This window comes from Elephantulus edwardii, unplaced genomic scaffold, assembly GCF_000299155.1.
Source record: "Elephantulus edwardii isolate Elephantulus edwardi_28Jun2011 unplaced genomic scaffold, EleEdw1.0 scaffold00052, whole genome shotgun sequence".
NCBI lineage: Eukaryota > Metazoa > Chordata > Mammalia > Macroscelidea > Macroscelididae > Elephantulus > Elephantulus edwardii.
Window position 1 is genome coordinate 11,876,152 of NW_006399802.1, and position 7,874 is coordinate 11,884,025.

At 38.0% G+C, this 7,874-nt stretch overlaps 1 pseudogene; it reads left to right on the forward strand.

The window, feature by feature from the left end:
• Nucleotides 1–3,874: 3,874 nt before the first annotated feature.
• Nucleotides 3,875–4,311, forward strand: LOC102870785 (annotated as a pseudogene).
• The last annotated feature ends 3,563 nt before the right edge of the window (nucleotides 4,312–7,874 follow it).

Here is a 7,874-nt window from a genome sequence, read left to right on the forward strand (position 1 = left end):
CAAGTAATCTTTACAACAGAATAGTCCTTATTATTCTTTGAAGGAGTTGATAGATTCAAACCATCAGCCTTTCAGTTAGTAATCCAGTGCATAGCTTACTACGCTTCCAGTGCTGCTTAACTCTAACTTATTGCTGTTAAGTCAGAACTGACTCATAGTGGATTCTCTGTTGGATTTCCGAGGCTGTAAAACAGTCAAGATGAGATTGCTCACTTTTTCCCCTTGGAACTACCAGATAGGCACAGTGTTTGTGTTAGCAGCATAGCTTTTAAGGAAGTATATACCACCAGAGCCCCCTCCTCTTTAAAGGAGGGAGAAATATTATATATACATGCATCAAATAGCATAGAATAGGCACCAAATGAGTTCATCTTGTTGAATGTCTTCCTCTTTTTCTCTGACCCTTCAAAATATTATTCTGTTTCTCTTCCCTAGCATATTTTCCCCAAGGACTGGCCCTTCCTAATAACAGCCCCAAGTATGTGAGACAAAGTTTCACTGTCTTTGCCTCTAAAGAGCATCCTAGCTATACTTTCTCCAAAAGAGACTTATTTTTGTTGTCAGTTTAAGAGATATTTAGTGCTTTTCTCACATAACAGCAACAACAACCAAGCAAGCCATGTTGTTATTGTTGTTTCATGTAATCAGCTCTGATGTCTGATATGCTCAAGCCCATTGTTAAAGTCACTGTGTCAGTCTCTTATTGAAGGTCTTCATTTCTTTATCTGTTCCTCTGGCTTTCCCAGAATCATGCCTTTTTCCAAAGACTGACTGCTCCTGACAACATGCCCAAAGTTTGTGAGATGAAGTTTCAATTTGTGGTGCTCCTATGGAGCACCTTGGTTGTACTTCCTCTAAAACAGACTTATTTGTTCTTTTGATAGTTCATGGATAATGTGATATTCTTCTCTGACACCACAATTCAAAGGCATTGATTCTTCTCTGTCATCCCTGTTCAACTTCAGAAGCATATGAAACAATTGAAGATACCATGTCTGGGATTAGTCTTTAAACTGATGTCACTGCCCTTTCACACTTTGGAGAGCTACTTGACAGCAGATTTTTTTTCACTGAAGCACATCTTTTGATTCTTAACTGCTGCTTCCATGTTGATTGTGGATCCAAGTAAAATGTAATTGTTGACAATGTCAATCTTTTCTCCTGTCTGTTATGATGTTGCCTGTTGATTCAGTGGTGAGCACTTTTTGATGGGTTTATACATCAGTAAGATCACTGGAGAAGCTCAATGTCAGCTATGAAAACTAGGCTAGCTGCTGAAGCTAAAGTGAATCAATTCAGAGCTACAAGAAATAAAGTTTGACCTTGAGTCTATCCCTTCTGAATTTAAAGATCTTCTCAGGAACAGGTTTGAGGCCTTGAATACTAATGAACAAAGACAAGATGAGCTGTGGGAGAGTTTCAAGCAAAAACCAAGTCCCTGGGAATTGACAGCATATGAATTGACATATTTCAGCAAACAGATGGTGCCCTCGGTGTGCTCACCGGGTTGTTGGAAGAAATCTGAAGGGTAGCTACCTAGTCTAGTGTTTTTCTGTTTGCTTGGGTTTTTTGAAGAAATGTCTAGTAGGTGCCATTGGTTGTTGTTATTGTTAGGTGCCATTGAGTCTTGTGAACTACATATATGGACCCTGGCCTATCCTATGCCATCCTAATAACATCTGACACAAGCCACTTGCCAGGATCACTGTGTTAATCCACATGGTTGAGGTTTTCCTCTCCTTCACTGCCCCCTCCTCCTTCCAAAGCACTATGCTCTTCTCCAAGGAATAGCCTCCCCTAGCAATGTATGTGAGATGAACCTCGTCATCTTTGCCTTCTAGGAGCACTCTGGGTGCACTTTCTCCAAGGTACTTCTGTTTGTTCTTCAATGCAGCATACCTTCAAACAACAGATGTGAACCCTGCCCTACCCTGTGTCATCCTCAAGATATCTGATATGCCCAAGCCCATTGTTAAAAGTCACTTTGTTAATAATCCATCTTATTTAAGGTCTTACTCTCTTTCTCTGATCTTTTTCCTTTCCCAGCATACTGTCTTTTCTCAAGACTTGATAACATGCCTAAAATATCTGAGATGAAGTTTCACAATCCTTGCCTCTAAGGAGCACCCTGGATGCACTGAGGCCTTTGAATGAGGTTAACTGTACTAGAAATGGAAAATAAGTGGCAATTTCTAGAAACACTGAGAATGTATACACACTGATTCGTTAGATGTTGAATTTGACCACAAAATTATTTTGAACATAAATAATATCAACCATAAAAATGTTGTTAAGTGCTATCGAGTTCTGTCTGCTAGGCTGACTGCTCTCTCTTTCTATGCTGCTGGAGGTGGTGGTGGTAGTGTTAAGTGCAGTCGATTTGCAGAAGACTCATAGTGACCCTATAAATGAAAGTCCTGGACACTTCCTATATAACTTTCATCCTTTCTCCAGGTTCATAGGGTTTCCAAAGGCCAGCTATTATGGAAGTGGATGCCACTCCTGCTTCCAAGCTGGTTTTAATCGGGGGAGCTTCACTAAACACTGTCCACCATGGGTAACCATTCTCGCATTTGACTCTTCAGTTTGGCTTCACAGCAACCACATACAGCAAGTGAACATACTAGGGTTACAGGACTTAGAAGAATGTTTCACCAAAAACAATTAAAGGGAGGCCTGAGTGCTACAGAATAGGGTCACCCACCTTTAGCTTGGGAGCATGGCTTTCTGTCCACTAGGCCCACTGATCTCTCTTTCTGTGCTGCTGCTGCTGCTGCTAATGGTGTCGCAGGCGACTCATAGCGACCCTATGAATGAAAGTCCTGGACACCTCCTCCATAACTTTCATCCTTTCTCCAGAGAATGTTTACACACTGATTCATTAGATGTTGAATTTGACCACAAAATTATTTTGAACATAAATAATATCAACCATAGAAATAGATCTTTTTTTCCCATTCAGTCAAAACCAGCATATAGCTGATCCTTCACTGGGTTTCCAAGACTGTAAATTGCATGAGAAGAGATTGCTTATCTTTCTCTTTGGAGCTGCTGGTGGATTCAAGCTGCCAGAAAGTCACAGCCTTTGGGTTAACTGGGCAACTTTCCACAGGCTCAGCCATCAGAGCTCCCAGCAGAAATAGGCAAGTCATAAAAGAAGTAAGGAGGATGATTTGTTTTAGCTATAAGTGGATTATTCAGAGAAGGTCTAGGTGGTACAGAGGGTTCACATGCACAGAAGATTGGAGATACAAGCCCACCAGAGGCACTTCCAAAGAAAGGCTTAGCTTCCAGAAGAAATCAACCTTTGAAATCCTTTTGAATCACAGTTCTATGATGACATACGAGGTCAGGAATCAGAATCAATTCAACAACTAAATTATTTTCTTTTCTCTTAGGAAAACACTTGAAGTGTTTGATCATGGAAATAACGTGATTCCTCTGTCAGTGAGCAGTGAAGAGGTAAGATTATGAGGCAAGAGAAAATGAAAAGATGTCAGTTAAAATTTGCATATTAAGTATTTGCACATTTGATTTTAAATTAGGCTGTCATAATGAAGAAAGAATTAAGGAGTTGATGCCAGAGGTAAAATAAGAAAAGCCTTTGACTCTTTATTTTAACTAACTATTCCTAATGAAAAGACACAACTAGTGAAAAAGAACACTTTGATAGCTGATGATCATACTTTGAATTGAATTACCTTGGAATGTACAGGGGGGAAATTGGAGATCATCTTGTTAATAAAAATGTAATTAAGGTCATGCCCGGGTCTGTTGGTGCTCAGAGTGTGGTCAGGCAGCTCAGACCAAGCAGGGCTTTCCATACCAGTGGATAGCATAGAGTACACTACCAGTCTCTTGTCTTCTGTTCACCATGGCTTCTTCTGACATCCAGGTGAAAGAGCTGGAGAAACGCACCTCAGGCCAGGCCTTTGAGCTGATCCTCAGCCCACGGTCAAAAGAATCTTTGCCAGAATTCCCCCTTTCCCCTCCAAAGAAGAAGGATCTTTCCCTGGAGGAAATTCAGAAGAAATTAGAAGCTGCAGAAGAAAGATGCAAGTCTCATGAAGCAGGTATCTTGAAGCAGCTTGCTGAGAAACGAGAACATAAGAAAGAAGTGCTGAAGAAAACAACAGCTTTCGTAAAATAGCGGGAGAAAAGCTGACTCACAAAATGGAAGCCAACAAAGAGAATCGAGAGGCACAGGTGGCCGCTAACCTGGAGCGTTTGTGAGAAAAGGATAAGCACGTTGAAGAAGTACGGAAGAGCAAAGAATCCAAAGCTCCTGCTGGTGAGACTGAAGCCGACTAATTTGTACTAAGAAGTGACTTTCTCCCCTTCCCCTTCCTAAATATCCAAAGACTGTGCTGGCCAGTGCCATTTTCCTTTTTTCCCTCCTGACTAATCTTCTAGAAGCAGATGCAGGACTATATAGGTAGATCAGGTTGTATGATGTTTCAGGGGCCAAAGGGGAGAAACTGAAAAGTGTTTTGCTCTTTTTCTAAAGTGTTGAAGTCTTTCTAATGTAGCTCTTTTTCTTGTTGCATCTTTTCTACTTGAGTGCACTTGGTGTACTGGGTTAATGGCTGGTACTGTATTGGCTGTGTGGAAACAATGTTTGTGAAGAGTATGTAGTGACTTCTTTCAAAACTTGTTAGATGCTGACTATCTGTTCACTTTAAATCCCAGTTCTGTCCCAGTTTTAGCAGATACGACTGTACTTGAATGGTTAATAAAACTGCACAGTGAAAAAAAAAGTAATTGTCTATTGATATAGGTAAGTGTACAATGAGAAAGCAAGATACTATTTTAGACTTTTTGTTTCTAAGGACATTTGTGCCCCCAAACTCCCTTTATTAACTCAGGCTTAGAAGAGGCTGGGTCATAGCACAATCTGAATGCCACTTCAGATTTCATTTGTAATCGGTATCTATACCGTAGTTAATACAAGTGTAAGAAAATAAGCTGAAATTTTGAGAACAAAAAATACTGTTCTTATTCTCTTATAGTCTGGATTTATCAAAAGATTAGTTTATTATTAGTGATCAGCAAAAACTAATACTATCCTCAGTGTTATTTCATGTTACTTGTCATAATTTTAGGATGTAGAAGATAATCATAATTTAATCGTCTCTCTGACTTCACTTACATCATCTGACTTTCAGATCGATCACCCACATCACTGTTGCTATAACTCCTCTTAAGTAGTTTGTCTTACATATTTTCTTATGGTTTGCTTTTAATAGGCTACCGCCCTAGATGCTTACTGAGATTCTTTTTAAATCCCTAACCCAAAATTAAAGGTTTTAAAGATATCCATGTAAAGATATTTTTGTTGTCCTTTCTCTGAACTGACCCTGAAACAGCAAAGAAAATAAAAGACAAAGATTAGAATCACTCTCATACAATAAATTGAAGCTTTTTGCTGGAAGCATGGACAGTATGATAACTCTAGGAGATCTGTACTTTCAAATAAAAATCCTTAGAAATAGTTGCCACACAGAAGCAGGAAGAGCTGGAAAGAAAATACCGATGGAATTAACAGATAGCTGGCAGAGCAAAAAGAGAGAAGTCTTTTGTTTACAGTATGAACAGGATGCATGGGAAGGTAGTAGGGGCTTCTTTGAAATGTTTGGCAATCTGAACTAAGTAGGAAAAAAGAATGCATCCAAAAAGACACAGATACACCATCTTTTCAGGAAGCCCTCTTTTTGTAAGACAGAGCAAAGAGCTTATGAGTTACCTACTCTGTTACCTCTCTAACCTAGAGAATGTATCTCATGGATAAACAATTTGCCTTCCCGTATTCTCACACAAGCCTTCTCTATCTAGTTCACTTAAAATTGCAAAAGTCTTCAAATATTCCAGTCTAGAATATATCACTGTTTCTTCCTTGCACAGTTTTAAAAGTAATTGCTCTAGGAGGAGCAAAAATTGTTCGTGGATAAATAATAACAATAAAAAAGAAATTAGCACAGTGTGTACCCAGGAATACTGCAGAAAAGAAGAGAAATGGGAAAACAGAGAGAGAACCTAAGAAAAACCATTTTGCCCCTAAAATTTAATGGAACAATTGCGTATTTTAAACAAGAAACAAAACTAAACACTCAACAGCTAAGACAAGAAGTAGTAAGACAGTGAGTCATAATCCATCAGAACTCAGGATGCAAAAGAAAATATAAGAAATAAGGCCACAAGACGAGCTTTCAAAGAGCAAGCATTGTTGAAAACGCATCAAAGGCCAAAGCCATAGGCTTTTGAGAGAAGAACAAAGTGAAGTGAGAATGAATAGGAATACAATAAATGCCTACTTGTGTCCTGGAAATAAAATATTAAACATTGGAAGAGAAAACCACAACACATGACTTAAAACTTTGCACAAAGGCAAGAAATGTTGATTCTGTAGATTTAAAAAGCACACTGTGACTTGGGGAAAATTATGAGATTTGAAGAAAACGGATTTCAGAGATAAAGAATGAGTACTCTGCTCATCCCGTTAAGAAGATAAACTTAGTGGGGTGTGAAGAGAATTAGGTACAGTCAAGGGAATATTTATTCTTACAGAACAAAGGTATAAGCTTGTAAGTCCCCCCAAAAAGAAAGTGTGACCTCAGAGAGAGACTGTGAAAAGGAAAACTATTTTTGGACAGTGCAAGAACCTAAATACCTTCCAATTATTTTTTAATAAAAGAAGATAATTTCAGTAACCTGGTAAATTAATAGAGGTGATAATGCAAAAAAGATTGACAGTGGGCATTGATGCCATTATTTGTAGGGGTAAGACTAAAAACAACTGGGACTCATGGTTACTGAATAGAATAGAAACTATAGTAAGGTGTAAAAATAACTACTAAAATCACAATTGGGAATAAACAAGGAAGTAATATAAATCTTCTGATTTCTTCTTATTCTTTAGGTAGAGAACAGTATATATGTAATCCTTTAAAAATCAAATAATAGAGATTTTGGAATATTGACAAGAATGAAACACTTGGGGAGTACACGTAAAATACATTTAACTAAAACCAGGCACTAGTAAATACATAGAAAGAAGTTGAACTATGTTAAGTTTCTTACACTAAAGAGATAATCAGAGATTAAAGAACAAAAATGTTTACCCCAGTGTTTTTTGCACTGCAAACAAAATTTACTTGGCATATTTATAAAAACATACATCCTAGATAATAAAATCTTAAGAGTTGTCATGCAGACATGGTCGTGACAAAAACCATTTTTAATTTCTTTTATGGGAGTGGTTCTCAAAATGGGGTCTCTAGATTTGCAGTATTAACGTTGCTTGGGAACTTTTCAGGATAAAGTTGTTGGGTGGCACAACTAGGTGCTCAACTACTAACCAAAAGGTTGGCAGTTCAAATGCACCCAGAGATGCTTTGGAATATAGGCTAAGTGACCTTTCTGAAAAGGCACAACCTTGAAAATCTTATGAATTAAACTTCTTGTTTATACCTATGAGTTCACCATGACTCTGAATCATCCTCATTGCAACTGGTTTACCTCAAAGCTATGAAATTAAAAACTGTGACTAAGGCTCCTTATCTCTGTTTGTCAGTGTTTTTTAATAGCCCACATATGTCTTCCTTAATTTGCAGTTGTTAAGAATGCCTTTATAAACTGTGTTCCCTTATATATGGCCTTCTCATTATTTCATTAGGAAATTGGTAGGTCAGCATATTCTATGAAACCTTAGATAATTTTTCCTTGTGTTGCACTTTTTATTAATTGTGAAAAACTGCAAGTAGATTTTCTTCTAATATCTGGTTTTTGTTCACAGAAAGCAAGATTGACTATCTTCCTATCCAAAACGATGAGAACTACTGAGTTCCTTTCAAAAGATAAATAAATAATCACTGCAG